Source organism: Pelodiscus sinensis, chromosome 26 (assembly GCF_052426305.1).
Source record: "Pelodiscus sinensis isolate ZL-2025 chromosome 26, ASM5242630v1, whole genome shotgun sequence".
NCBI classification, from domain to species: domain Eukaryota; kingdom Metazoa; phylum Chordata; order Testudines; family Trionychidae; genus Pelodiscus; species Pelodiscus sinensis.
The window spans coordinates 6,770,688-6,786,454 of record NC_143077.1 but is presented as its reverse complement, the minus strand read 5'-3'; the positions used below and the strand labels follow the sequence as shown (position 1 = coordinate 6,786,454).

General features: G+C 41.4%; 1 protein-coding gene and 1 non-coding gene across 2 annotated transcripts in view; both read left to right on the top strand.

The window, feature by feature from the left end:
• CSMD2 (CUB and Sushi multiple domains 2) overlaps nucleotides 1-15,767 on the top strand; it is a 734,622-nt gene that overhangs the window by 54,872 nt on the left and 663,983 nt on the right. The window lies entirely within an intron of this gene.
• LOC112547546 (U4 spliceosomal RNA) lies at nucleotides 11,699-11,841 on the top strand. Its single transcript, XR_003091309.1, has one exon. It is a non-coding gene; the product is annotated as a U4 spliceosomal RNA (small nuclear RNA).

Below are 15,767 nucleotides of genomic sequence, written 5' to 3'. Positions count from 1 at the left end.
CCTCTTTCCTCTTCTTCTGAAAGAACTCCCTCTTCCCTGCCCACACACGCCTGTTTCTGAAAGAGCTCTTTCGGAAAAAGGCTTCCTCCTCGTAGAAAGAGGATTACCAATGCTGGAAAACCCCCTCTGTTGTTTTGATTTTTCTTTTGAAAGAACGCTAGTGCAGTGTGGCCGTAAGTGAAGTTTTTTTTTTTTGAAAAACGGCCATTTTTCTGAAAATACTCTGCAGTGTAGACATACTCTAAGAGAACAGCCAACAGGCCATTCCAGTTTATTTATCGGTGCCGCAGCCACAGAGCCACATGGCTCCCACTGGCTGTGGTTTGCTGTTTGCAGCCAAGGAGAGCTTCAGAAAGCAGCATGGCTACTAGGTGGGCAAAATTCCCTGTTAAAACTGTGATGTATTCAAATTTTAAAAAGTCTGAGAAGTAGCTGTGCTAGTCTGTAACTTTCAAAACAATAAGTAGTCCTGTGGCACCTTGGAGATCAACAAAAATCTGTAATATCATGAGCTTTTGTGGATAAAAGCCACTTCATCCGATGATGAGCTGGAGTGGAAATCCTCTGGTGCAGTGGGTTTTACCCAGGAAAGCTCACAATACTGTATATTTTTGTTGGTCTCCAAGGTGACACGGGACTACTTGTTGTTTTCAAATTGTAACTTGGTTTTTTTAATTGAAATTTGTATTTACTGAAATCTCTAATTTTTAAAACAAGCTGATTTGTCTGTGGTTTTGCTGAGCCCTAGGAAAATTTTGAGTGATGACTGGTTCACTTAATAGTCCTGTTTTGAGTGAAAAATCTCTTTATTAGGAAAGAAATCACTACTTAATGCAAAGTAATTTTCTTATTAAGGAAACTAGTGAACAGCCAGACCTCCCTGTGCTTCTCTGTGACCTGACTATGTCATAATAAGCAAAATATCTGGTTTTGCAATGGCCTGGCAGGCAGTGGTGTGCTTAAATAAAGGAAAAACATTATGGAAAATATAATCAGCAAGTTTTGCATCAAAAATGCAAATGGCGGAGGTTTTCAGTGGCTCGGAGCATAGCTAAATTCCCAACTTCCAGTCATTTTCAGTGGCAGTTAGTTGCCTTTGAATTGTATCGGTATTACAAATGTTAGAATGCCGAGAGAAAAGCAGGCTGGCGTTCTTTCTTAGACTGTAAATTCTCTGGGACCGAGGGAGTCTCTTTTCATTCTGTGTTTGTACTGTACAATGAAATGCTGGTCCATGATTGACTCTTCTGCACAATACCGTACTTCAAATCATCATAATCATTTTGAAACAGGGCTGCAAAAATCGCTTAGCACAGGGTTCTATGTAGATTGTCTTAGGGTGTGTCTATACAGCAGACTTATTTCGGAATAATGACCATTATTCAGAAATAATTATGCGAGCATCTACACAGCAATTCTGTTATTTTGAAATAATTTCGAAATAACGGATGGCTTATTCTGACTTCTGTAAACCTCATTCTATGAAGAATATTGCCTGTTCCGAAATAGCTATTTCAAAATAAGGCATGTGTAGATGCCCCACTGCTGCTATTTCAAAATAGCCCCTCACCGGGGCCATTCTAAGTTATTCTTCCTGGGGCTCTAAATCGAGATAGCACGTCTACACTCCAGGGAAGCCTCAAAATGAGTCCGAGGCAGGCTTCCCTAATGTAGACATGCTATTTCAAAATAAGATATTTTGGAATAACTCTTCCAGAATAGCTTATTTTGAAATAACTGTGCAGTGTAGATGTAGCTTTAGCGACCCTAGATTCAATTTGCTTGACTTTAAGGCTGTGTCTAGACTGGCCAGTTTTTCCGGAAAATCGGCCACTTTTCCGGAAAAACTTGCCAGCTGTCTACACTGGCCGCTTGAATTTCCGCAAAAGCACTGACTTCCTACTGTAAGAAATCAGTGCTTTTTGCGGAAATACTATGCTGCTCCCGTTCGGGCAAAAGTCCTTTTGCACAAAACTTTTGTGCAAAAGGGCCAGTGTAGACAGCTCAGATTTGTTTTCCGCAAAAAAGCCCTGATCGTGAAAATGGCGATCGGGGCTTTTTTGCGGAAAAGCACGTCTAGATTGGCACGGATGCTTTTCCGCAAAAAGTGTTTTTGCGGAAAAGTGTCCTTGCCAATCTAGACGCTCTTTTCCAAAAATGCTTTTAGCAGAAAACTTTTCCATTAAAAGCATTTCCGGAAAATCATGCCAGTCTAGACATAGCCCACAAGTTTCTAGTTTACCTGCCCTGCAGACGCTTTTTTGGGATTGGAGAAACGGGTAAGTTCTTCCCTCCTTATGCAACGTCAGCGATCGCTTGGGTCCCAACTGAGGTATGCTGTAGTACAGTGAAGGTGGATTGCCACTCGCAAAACAAAAAGTGAGTGAGGTTCTAGCTGCTATTTGTTTACATGTGTGCAGCTGGGCAACCATCTATAATAAAACTTCTGAAGTGAGTTCCATGTAGTGTGAGATTTTCAAAAGTGTGGAGTAGGAAATCTAAAATCACAGTTAACTTTTTAACAGATGGAATGGCTCTCCGTCTGTGGCGTGGTGCGGTGGGCCTGGCCAGGCTGGAGTACCCCCTCACCCGCAGTGCGGCAACCTCGCTGAATTGGAATGGGCCTGCACCATGCTGTGGATGGGGGGGGGGGGAGACACTCCAGCCTAGCCGGGCCCACTGCACCAGGGGCTGTGCCATGGGCAGGGGCTGCTCAGGCTGGGCTGGCCCCACCACACAGCACTGCGTGGGGGGGAATATTCTTGGAGTGCTCTCTGATTGTAGTGCTATATGGCAGGCCTGGCCAGGTTGGAGCCTCCTTTTCCCCCGCCTGCAGCATGGGCCCGGCGAGGTAGGGCTGCTCTAGCCGGGTTGGGTTGGTGGTTAACCGCTTAACTTGTTACCCGTTAACATCCCTAGTATGGAGATGCTCAAGTCCCACTGAAAATCCTAAATGATTTTTGGACTTGCCACGTAGTTGCAGAATGGCTCTTAAAATGAGAACTTGCTGATTCTTGGGTGTTCAACGTCTCAATCTCTGTTCCGCTAATATTTTGTGATTCAACCTTCCCTTATTAAACTTTGCAGCTGTTGCCAGTGTGCAGTTTTCTTCTTTTTCTAGGCTATCAATTTTATGTTTTTCCTCGGTCTGCTTTCCAAATGTACTCCATTCATCATCTAAGTGCTACGCTAGGAGATGGATGACTGTACACCATTTATCAAAGTTCATCAGTAAGCTGGCCAAAATAAGCAATAGGCAAGAGCAATGGGAGGGAATAAAAATCTGACTCCGTGAAGAGAAAGTTGCTGTTCCATTCACCGTGACTGTGGCCATCAGTGAAATCATCAACAGACGGACAATAATCTTTTCTTATGGCTGCCTGGTCTTCTTTTGGTTTTCACTTATGATAAGACAAGAATACCTTTCAAATGGAAAGAGTTACGAACATACGAATGGCCATACTGGGTCAGTTCTTAGGTCCATCTGGCCCAGTGTCCTGTCTTCAACAGTGGCCAATGCCAGATGCCCCAGAGGGAGTGAACAGAACAGGGAATCAGGTGATCCCTCCCCTGTCTCCCATTTCCAGCCTCTGACAAACAGGCTAGGGACACCATTCCAACTTATCCTGGCTAAAAAGCATTGATGGATCTAACCTCCATGAATGTATCTAGTTCTTTTTTGAACTCTGTTAAAGTCATAGTGTTCACAATATCCTCTCACAAGGAGTTCCACAGGTTGACTGTGTGCTGCATGAAGAAAAACTTCCTTTTGCCTGTTTTAAACCTTCTGCCTATTAATTTCATTTGGTGACCCCTAGTTCTTATGTAATGGGAACATGTAAACAGCTACGGTTATAGTCCTCTCAGTAGATCAAATTCTGTGTTTGGATAGCTATGAATATCTGCTTTTAAAGTCAACAGAAATCAGATATATGAGACTAGTGGTATAATGGGGGGACTGGATGAATGTGTTTATATTGTACCCATGTAGGGACACTGCCTTGTTTAGTGTGTCATTCTTCGCTGAACTTCTTGGTGCGGAAGAATGAGCTTGTTGGAAATTAATGTATTCCCTATTGGTGAAATTCACCCTTGTGCATGAGAAACCTTACAGGGCTCTTCTATTGCATTTAATCTCCGTTACCAAGAATTTCCCCTGCTCTTTCTGCTGTGGGGCTCTGTGCGTCATGTCTAAGTAATTTCTGAAAGAGAGTTAGTAATTCTATTCTTTGTGTTAGCAAACACCCTATTGTGTTGCAGCTTAATGTGGTATGAAAGTTCCCTAATACAATAAGAGTAAACTTAATTCAATGAGACACTTGCTAATAAACTGCTTTACTGTACGTTGGGGAATTTTCATCATGTGTTTGTGATGAGCGCATGAGTATAAATGCATCTATCTCACTGTGTTCTTAATTTAGACCATCTAGAGTGGCTGTTGTCCTTAGCTATCACAATTCTTCCTGGATTGCTATCAGCAGCGCTGGCTCTTGAGGACTGGAGACCTTATTTACTCCTGTAGGATCATACGAACGTGACCTTCTCAGATTCCTTTTTCTCACAACACCTTGCATATTGCCAAAGTTCCTCTTCAGAAGGAATATGGAAATAGAATCTTCTTCTTTGGGTCTAGGTGATGATGAGGACAAGAGATTGCTTTCTTCCCCCTCCAGGGCTAGAGGGTGCCTTGTTCTAGAGGAATTCACATTAGAGCTACAGCTCTTCCCTCAGATGTAGGCATGTGCCTCCCATTGGCTTCAGTGAGATTATCCCATTGGCATCATTAGCCCGGACAAAACTTTCCTCCAGTCTCCAAGAGTCAAATGTGTTTTCTTTGGTTTGTCTTCTCGCTTGCTCTGTAAAAATACTTTCAGGGTCACAATCTTTATAATCTCTGTAACCTGTTGACTGGGAAAGTATGTAGTGTAGAAAAGTGCTGATCTGACTGAAAATCCTGTAAACGGGGGCGGGTATAATAATAATAATCACCTGCCTATTAATATTAAGGATTCAGGGGATGTAGTGATAGATATGTGAATTAACATACTAAAATGGATGAAGGAGTGTAACTGGTGCCAAATTATTGACACTCAGAATGTTGTGTTGGGGGTCTGAGATAAACATGTGTTGGAAATAAAGTGGTCTGTTTACCCCATCCTCTCCTGAGTTGTTGACTGTTTCTTCTCTAATATAAGGTACGCTACTCCAGCTATGCAAAATGTGTAACTGGAGCCAGTTTACTTAAGCTAAGCTTTAGTGGCATCCATACTGCGGGAGGCCGATGGGAGCAAACGTTCCTGTCGGCTTGCCTTCTGATGCTGGTGGGAGATGCCCTCAGAGTTCGATTTAGAGGGTCTATACTAGACCCACTACATTGAATGACAGAAGATCGACCTCTGGAGCGTTGATCCTCCAATAAGTATAGATATCCCTCTACAGAGTGCTAAGTGCTCTAACTCCCTCTGACATCATTGGGATGGGTACGAGGAGTACATCTGGAGTTTTCGGATTTAAAGCTGCTATTGCTACCATGCTTTGGTGAATGCATCATTGTTAAAGGGATGCTCCAGTTACCTTAGTTTGCAACAATGGTTTCTCACAGTCCTGTCCTGTGGGGCTATGCAGGAACACAGCTAAACCTGAGTAATAACTTGGAGCTGTTCATGGGGTTGAAATAATTGGAGCTAGTTATGGGGATGTAGCCCTTTCTAGTAACTGGCTGTCTGCGCATGGTGTCCCCAGGCTGAAACTTCCATTTACAATGGCTTTCCAAATTTAAGAGTCTAAAATTGGGCAGCAGAATCCCTTATTCTAAGTCTCAGATGGCATTCTGCTACCTAGAGCATGTATTTGCACATGTAAACTTGACAGTTGAGCCAAGAGGGAGCAATCAGCAGAGGTAAGTAGGCTTGGCAAGTTGGTTAATTGACTGCCTATTATTTGATGACAGTCAGAAATTGTCAAATATACCAGTAAAATGCCTGCTGTATTTATTTAAATATATGAACGAACAGTGATGGCATAACTCAGTTACTGTTTAACATTAAACAAGGTTTGGAGTTAAGTATATAGGGACGTCAGCTTGTTTAATATTATGGCGAACATACTGTTAACATTATTTCTGCCTGCCCGTAGATATTCATTTCATTGTGTTTCACATTTTCCTGAGTTAAAATAAGTTATAAAGTAACTTTTATTGTTTGTAGCTAGGCATAAGTAATTTATTAAACCTATTGGAGGCCATACAGCCTTAGTCTTTTTTTAATCCCATTTTTACTGTTCTGATAAATGTGTGTTTTAAAAGAAGTACCTATTTTTGACCTTATTTGTTAGGATTTGTCTGATCAACTGACCAAGTAGCTTTGATTCTGTCAAATGCCTAGTGCCCTTTGAGAGCAGTGGGTAAGAGATACCACAGCTTGTATTAAGATATAATTCAGAGTTTATCAGACAGCCCTCTGCTGGTGTGAATGAGCATAGTTAATGTGAAAAACTTTAAAGTGCTACCAGACTGTTATTTTTTAAGACTAACAAAACACGTAGATGGTATCATGAGCTTTCGTGGGCACAGCACACTCTGGTCACCTGAAGAAATGGGTTGTGCCTACGAAAGCTCATGATACCATCTACATGTTTTGTTAGTCTTTAAAGTGTTACCAGACTATTTGTTGTTGTGTTTTTTTAAGGTTTTCCTATTACAGACTAACTCGGCTACCCCCTGAAACTTTTGAACATAGTTAATGTGCCTGACGTCAGTAGGAATACAGTGATTTATATGAGCTGCAAACCTGGTCCTATGAGCGCTGCATTAGAGGAGATGGGTTCAGACTGTACAGTTGGTACCACACGAGATCTGAATCTCAGAAATTCTAGGCATGCTTGTTTCTTGGATTTGGTGCAGGTCCTTCTTTTTAGCATTCTAGGACCCTACTGTTAGATGGATCAGAAAGTACTTTATTTTGAAGTTATGATAAGAGATTTTTTTGTAACACTTATCATTTAAAATATAAGTTGTTCCCATTTTCCTCAGGGCTGGAGAATGCAGGTCCACACTTGGTCATATCAAGAGTTGCTTCTTAACAGGACAGGTTTTACCTTAAAGTGGACACATTATGGGTGCATCTACACAGCAGGGCTTAACTCAAAATAAGCTATGCAAATTGAGCTACGACATTTGCATAGCTTATTTCGAAATTGGGAGCGTCTATACAGCACTTATTTTGAAAGAGCATTCTTCCTCCGACTTCCCTTACTCCTTGTACAATGAGGGTTACAGTAGCTGGAGTAAGAAGTCCTCCAGCTTGACAGTATTTTGCCATTCTTTCAAAATAACTGCCTGCTGTAGTTATTTCAAAATAATGCTAGTTATTTTGAAATAGTGTTGCTGTATAGACATACCCTGTTTGCCCTATAGTAGTATCTAGAGGGTCTAGCTTAGATCTAGGCTCCCCTGGAGCATCTAGAGCAGTGTTTCTTAAACTTTTTAAGACCGAGGAACACCAAATAATTTTTTTTTAAATGAACACTGAGGATTTTTTGTTGAGCAAAAAGAAAAAAAGGGGGGATGGTGAAAAGTTATTGATCCAAAAAAAAAAAGGGTTGGGGGGGGGGGGAGTTATTGAGCAAAAAAAAGTCACCTGCCCCTTTAAGGGTGGCCATTTTGAACTCTGTTGGTCTCTGCGGCAAACCTCCAACTGTCTCGTGGCACACCGGAACACAGTTTAAGAAACACTGGTCTAGAGTTTCTAGCTTATATCCACGCACATCTGTGCAGTGCCCAGCACAAATATATAGTAAGGAGAATGGGAAACTGGTACGGGGAAGAGATGGAACTTCCCCAAGGTCACATAGTAGTGACTCAGTGGCAGTGCTAGGAATAAATGCCAGCCTTCAGCGTAAAGAGGATTAGAGTAGAATAGTTCCCAGGTCTCCCAGCCCCCATTCTTATGCCCTGTATATTGGCCACCTTACTATTGGCGAAGTGGCATCGGACAACTCTGGGGTGAGGTGCTTGGAGATTGCCTAGCATCATGTGGATGTGACAGCAGCCTAGACAGTGATGATGACCGTAAGTGAAAACCCTGTCATTAGAGAACACAGGACTGTTTTCAATACTTCCTTTAATATCGGTTCAAGCAATTGCGAAAACATCGTTTCGTTTTAAACATTAAACATTTTCTGTAAATATTTAAACAGGAACATTTTCTTCTGATTGTTCAACCAGTAAAAGTAACTTGCCAAGAGGTCTTTTAAGGAAAGCAGCAATGTTCATGTTAGCGTACTTTATTTTTAATAGGCTGGTGAGAGAAGTGCCCTTTGGATAAATTTATGCATAGTCAAGGATTTAAACCATATGTTGCTGTTGTCTTTTATCTTGACTGCAGTAGTGCAAGGAGGCTGCAGTTTAGATCAGGGCCTCATAGTGCTAGGTAGGTTCTGTATTAATTTTTAGTAAGACACAATCTCCTTATTCTAAATAGTGCGAAGGAAGTTCAGAGCATAAGGGGAAAGGCAGGCAGAAAGAAGGCCAATTCTTCTGGCCAATTTTCATGGTTCGGTGTCTGGATAGCTCAGTCAAGATAGTCTCCATTGTGCTACAAGCTGTATAAATACATGGCATGAAACAATGCTTGGCTTGCATAGCTGACAATCTAGATCAAGCATGAGAGGGGGAAACTGAGGTACAGAGACCAGAAGTGAACATGCTTAAGGTCACACGGAACAGTGATTTGTTCAGGAGCAGAAGCTATGTCACTTGACTCCCAGTCAAGCACCCCAACTGCTAACTTGTGTTTCCTCCTAGAGCAAGTTAATTGTATTTAACAGAATACAAGGCAAAATAAATATATATATGTATAATCTCCCTCCTTAGGTGGTAGTAGAGGAGGACAGTGCTCTCTGCCTTCATAATACCTGCTCAGAAGAATAAGGGCTACGCAGGTATTAGTGATTTGAGATGCTGACATCCTCTGATGTGAGGCCAGGTCTACACTAATGGAGAGATTTTTTTTTAAGATACACAATTCCAGCTACGAGAATTGCATACCTGGAGCTGACATACCTTAAACCAAATTTCTGGGATGGCCCCACTGTCGGGGGTTAGTGGGAGAAACTATTCTGTCGATTTTCCCTTACTCCTTTTGACTTTGAGGAGTACTGGGGTTGGCAGGTGTGTGCCCTCAGTGTTTGATTTAGCAGGTCCTAACTAGACCCGCTAAATAGAACCCCGGAAGATCAATCTCTGGAGTGTTCATCTTCCCAGAAATATAGATGAGGCCTGAGTATCATGTTAAATTTAGGACTTGCTGAGTATTCATCTTCATTGCATGATTATTTTAGGCTCTTCTCAAGTTAGCCAAGGTCAGAGAGAGTGTTGATGTTGCAAAACACCGGAACAATGCTAATTGTTGCATTAGCAGCACAAAATACCTGAATCCCCACTGCATTATGAGCAGTTCTTGAACACCAACCAACACCATCAAGGAGGCAGCTAGCTTAAGTTAATTCAGGCTGGAGGTTTTTGAGTGTGGATGGGAGTCTGGTTAAGGGCAGCACTCACATTATAGTGCCTTACCCGCCAGAGCACCTTGTCTGTCTCATGCATAGTCATTGTATTCAGTTCACTGCTGGGCTAGATTTTCAAAGGCACCGAGCGCAAGAGTTGTATGGAGGATGGAAATCTTATGTCATGACAGATTTTGAGATCTCCAAACATTAGAAAATTCTCTGCAGAAGAAAATTTTTGGAAAAAAAAAAAGTGAAGTTTTGGATTGAAAGAAAAGTTGTTCGGACAAAACTGAAATGTTTACATTTTGAGTTTTCTGTTTATATAGTGTAAACCAAAATAAAAAAAATAATAAAAGGCCACTTCAAAATCAAAAGTTGAACTGTTTTGTTCTGACAGTGCTGAACTGGGATGTTAGAAAGTTTTCCCATTTCCCTAAATGTCACTTTTTTTTCTGACAAAATTGACATGATTTCAGTGTTTCAATTTTGACCTCGGGAAAATGGCTACATCAAAGTTTTTCTTACCAGCTCTTAGTGCACAACACTCCCACTGTTTTGGGTATGGATGGAATTTTGCATTGTTAAGTGATGAATCTGTCGAAAATTACACTCATATGCTATTTCTCTCATTTTCTTTTTAGCCAATTTAAATATTCTTATGATATTAAGTTTGGGGGGGGGGGGAATATGTAAATTCAGTACAAATATAAAACCTGATTATTTCTCTCACTAATACACTTAATGAATGGATAAAGTCCGGAAGGCATGTGGAGAGAGGAGTCATTTAAGGATAAATATTTAAATAATTCCATATATAAATGAATGGCAAACACCCTTTCCCTTTTATCTCTTGCCTTTTTGATGACTTAAATGCTTCTCTTAGGATAATGAATACTGTTCAATGGATACATTATGCAGCAGTTTTTAAAAGGTTTGTTCAAGTACCTGCTCCTCCTTGTGTGCTTTTTGAGATATCTTCCTACCTTTCCTGGTCAAAGTTGACTTTCCGATATACAAAATTCATGTCAGTCAAAGAATGTTGATGATGTTTTGCTCCTCCCCATGCTGCGGATGCAGTTAAACTGGTATAAAAGTGCTTTATATTTACTGCCAAATTAAGTTTTACCCCTCTTGAAACCTATGACAAAACTCCCTTTGATTTCAAAAGACAAAGGTCAGGACCATGGAGAGTTCCTAACGCTGGGACTACAACCCTTGCCTGGTTTCTCCAATCAGTTCTATTTCTAATGCTAACTCTGGGTCATCAGTGGCCCAACCCCGACTTTATTCTGAGGCAAGGAAATAACCCTAATTCTAGACAGTGCTTGTGGGGATCAGTATCAGATGAAGAACCCAACTTTAAAACCTAAAATTTCTGCACAGGTGAGTCTTTCAATCAGCACAGATGCTTACTAACTGCTGCTGATGGCCTTCACATATAGAGTTTGCACATCATGTTTAGACCCCCATATTTCATAATCATACCTGTGTACTCTGTTAAGAAGTATCCATAAAATTGTAACTCTCTCAGACGCACTATATTGCCATTCATGGTCACAGAGAATTTGGAAGCATTACAATTACTGTCCAGAAATATCTATTCTGTACTAATGTCATGAGTCATATCTGTGTTGGCATAACTCATTGGTTACCTGCACTTCTCCCAGTCCTCTCCCCATATAAGCAGGTCTTCAGACCGCACTGAATTCAGTTGCTTGAGGAAAGATTGGGGTGTATCTTTCAAGACAAGTGAATGAATCCAGATGGTGGGGCAAATTGAACCTGCTATAAATGGGTGTAGCTCCAAGGAAGTCAAAGAGATTTGTGAGATTATACATACTTGAGGAATTGATCTGATATTTCCCCAATATTTTAAAGTTTCTAGGCTAGCTCAGGAATTGGTATTGTTAGATACATTTGCTAAGATTTGCCATGGTATCCTCCTTCTCAAAGTATGAGGGTGATTTGTAGATTCTAAGATAACATACCACTGAGTAACTATCTGGCACTAGATTCAGTTTTAGTGGCAACTGCTGTATTAAACAAAATATTGATGAGGTTTATTGTTTGTTCTTTTTTCCTGAAGACCTACCAAGGAGCATTAAAGGGAATGATTATTGTCAATATACTGTCCATAGGCAATTGCAAAATGTCCTCTCTCTGGCCACATTTAACTGGCTGAAAGATGTAACTGTTTGCGCAGTGGCAGTATTGTAGCCAATGAGGTTAATCCAAGGCATGATTATTGCTAACTGAAATCTTAAACTTGCCTGGCACTGCTTAGGACAGTATACAGGATGACCCGTATACAGATTTATTCAAAAATACCTGTTTCATGCTGATAATCTATTTGTCTTTCTGGAAAAAAATGAATTGGGTAATCTGTACTTGAGAGCCAGTGAGGAAAGCTAAGCTTCCAAGGTGGTAAGTAAGGGGAAAATAAATTGCTCTCCTCTCCCCCAAAACCTCTTGCTTACCATAACTTGCTATCAATGTAAGTCAGGCTTCCTGCACTGAAAAATTCACCCGCGGCAAATTTACTTCCAAAGTGTTGGCAAAAACTGGTCCATTCTCATAGGTGAAATTGTTCCCCCTTTTTAGCATCATGGTAACTTATATGAAGAATGCATATGCAAGACATGTTATCCCCATTTTGCAGAAGGGGAAAGTGAGAGATAGGGAGATCACATGGATCACGCAAGTTTCCTGACTCCTCGTCCTTTCATCTGCATGACACTCACATTATATAAGCACAGCAGAACTAAGTGTACTGTCTTTTTCCAAAGCGCCTGAGATATTGTGTTGAGCGCTGCCTAAATGCTAGGGTGGATAGCATTTGTCATTGACTACTGTCAGATCGGATACAGGATCCTTTGTCCTGGTTCTCTGTGGGATCATTGACACAGCCCTCTGCAATCACCTCAGGCCTTCAAGGTGACCTCAGTTCATTCAGTTGAAATAGAGAAAAAACATCCATGTCTACTAAATTCCTCTGTCCTGGGGAACTTTCCCTTCATAATTTTATTACCTCCAGTGTAATTTGTCACATTTTTTTTAACCATGCAGAAAGAGAGCACTTTAATCCATGCCCTTTGCTGTTGCCTGATTGGATACTTCTGGATCTAAATGGGGTGTGTGGTTGACTGGCCACTTCATAACTCTGAGGTATTGACTGCCATTTGCACCACTATTTACATTTTTCTCACCAAAAATGAGTGGCTACTCTCCACAAAGAATAAATTCTGAGCGTTGCAACCAGCTGTGGAAACAAATGTCCTACACAACCAGAATGAGTCAGACAGACAACACTGCCTAGCAAGAATTAGAGTCTAAGGCTACGTCTAGACTTCATTGCTTTTTCGTGATACCAGAAATATCCTGAAAAGCAACGCCACATCCAAGGAACACATCTGCTTTTTCAAAAAAAAAAATGCAAAAGAACAGACACACTCTTTTGCCATCCCTGTAGACCTCATTCTGTGAGAAATAAGGGATGGCATGAAATAGCACTTTTTCTCGAAATTTGGTGCCATGTAGATGCACCAAATTTCTCAAAAGCCTTTTTCAAAATTAAATTGAAAAAAGATACACAATTTGCGTAGAGCAAATTACATAACTTTTTCTGATTTAAGAGTGCAGTCTAGCCTTGGAACAGATTTGGGTTCTGAACATGGGCAAGTCATTTAACCTCAGTTCTCCAGTCTCTTGTAATTCTTATCAGTCTGGTGAGACTTAACTGTGGTTTGCAAAGTGCTTGAAGAAAAAGTATGAAGGAGGATTATTATCTGGTGGTGTGAAAATATGTAATGAACAGGCAAGACTAGCCCCCTAGTTCAAACTAGGGAAGCTAATGAGGGCGACCAAAATTGCTAATGAAGGATGGGATTTAATAGCACATTCCCGGCCAATTGCCATTTTGGAAACTGACTAGCCCGAAGTTACTGCCCACGTCTATACGCGGCAGAGAAGTGGGATTCCGAGATAAACCCCTTCGTTCGAATTAACTGTTACTCCTCGTGGAATGAGGTTTAACAGTTAATTCAAACTAAGGGGTTTATCTCGGAATCCCGCTTCTCTGCCACGTATAAACGTGGGCAGTTACTTTGGGCTAGTCAGTTTCCAAAATGACAACCGGCTGGGCATATGCTAATCAAGCATGGGATATTTAAATCCTGTGCTTCATTAGTAATTTTGGTCGCCCTCATTAGCCTCCCTAGTTCGAACTAGGGGGCTAGTGTAGACATACCCTAAGAGAATTAGCAACCAGAAGTCCTGCCTGAAGGCAGGAAAAATGTATGTGTTGGGGGGAGGAGAAGGAAAGGGAAGGGAAGGGAAGGGGGGGGAAGAGAGAGAGAGAAAAAAACCTTCAGAACTCTGTTAATCTTTAGAATAGTGCCATTTTTGTATGATTCTACGACATGACCTTCAAAGTTTCTGAAGCTGGGCACCACTTCAGGCGGTGCATTTCCTTTTTATCAGAATTAATGACTGTCTACAAGAAGCGATACAATCTTACTCGATCACAGAAGATACAGTGACACTGTGGAATGCTCTTCCGAGTGATATCAAATAGAAAATTGACAGCTCCCCTGTGCCCATTGACTTGCATTCATGCCTCCTGCTGCGTTGCAGAGGGTGGTGAGCGTTCTCAATGGAATACTCTGAATTGGTGCTTATCGTACGGGGGGAGAGCAACTGCAAACATTTGATCCTTTTGGTAAATAAAGAACACAATGGTCTGGCTTCAATGGTATGATTATTTAGAAAACAAAAATAAAGTTCTCCTAAGCAAAAGAAGAGTGGGGGGGAGGGGAAGGGGAAGCGTCACTGAAATCCTTACCCCATTTGGGGCTAGTTCTCTGCTAAGCCTGCATGTCCAGGGCCGGCCCACAACATTTTGGCACCTGAGACGGGGAGCTCAAATGAAGCCCTCATGCCCCCTTGCTTGGGCCAAAACTTTGAAAGATCTCAATTCTGCCTTCTTCCTGTTCTACTCCTCTCATGGTCCTGCTCTGCTACCTACATATGCACCAGCAACAAACACAATTTCTACACTCTGGGTCCTAGTGGCACCCCCCCGGCCACAGTCTGGCACCTGAGGCAGCTGCCTCAGTTTGCCCCATGGTAAGGCCAGCCCTGTGCATGTCATTAAAATAACGTTAAAATGAAAGGGTAGGACTCTATTATATTGCATATGGCTGATCTCATTTCCTCCACCCCCCCCCCCCCCGGCTTTTGTTTGGCACCTGGTTTTATAGTAATTTGTTCCCATGCAACTGTCAGTGTAAAATATTGTCATTCTATTTATTATTGATGTGTGTTGGTGGTGTTACACATGTACTGAAAGAGGCTCCAACTGATATCAGGTTCTTTTATACTAGGCAACGTACAGATGCTGTAGTCCCAAAGAACCTGTAGCCTGCCCGGTTAAGACCAATCAAGGGTAAAAGAGGAAAGAGAGAGGAAATGACTTGCTTAAGATCAAATGGCAGATGAATGGAAAAACCTGAATAGAACCTAGGTCACTCCACTCATGGTCTAGGGCCCAACCCATGGACCATGCTACCACAGGCCTATTTTGATAGACTGGGCCTAGTAAACTAAGGAGGAATGGTCTGAATTTTATCATGTCAACTGAAAGAAGTACTTGGTTAATAAGTGTCGTGTAAGTAAATATATTGGACTAAGGTCTTTCTGTCTTCTAGAGAATTGGAAATAGATTTTTTTTACTTCAGTTTTTTTTCATTAAAAAGCTATAGAGGATCAACAGACATGACCTGGAGGAACTCTGTACAGACACGTCTCTCAGCATGGTCTCGCATATATAATTTCGCCCCTCCCCCCCACATTCAAGCTTGGAACCACAAGAGGCTAAGTTCATCACAGAAGTGGGCTACAAATTGGCCAATGTTGAAATCCATATGCCAGTTGATAAGACACAAACAAACGTTTGCAACAACATTCAAGTTGAAAGAATCACAGAAATGCAGAGCTAGAAAGGAACTTGAGAGGTCAACTAGTCAAGACCTTGTGCTGAGACCGGACTACATATATCTAAAACATCCCTGACAGGTGTTTGTTTAACCTGTTCTTAAAACCGTCAAAGGATAGAGATTCCACAACTTCTTTTGGAAGCCAATTCTGAAGCTTAAATATCTTTATAATTAGAAAGTTTTCCTTAACATCTAATGTAGATTGCCTTTGTTGAAGATTAAACCAATTCTTATCCTACCTGGGGAAAAAGTAATCATAGTCCTCTT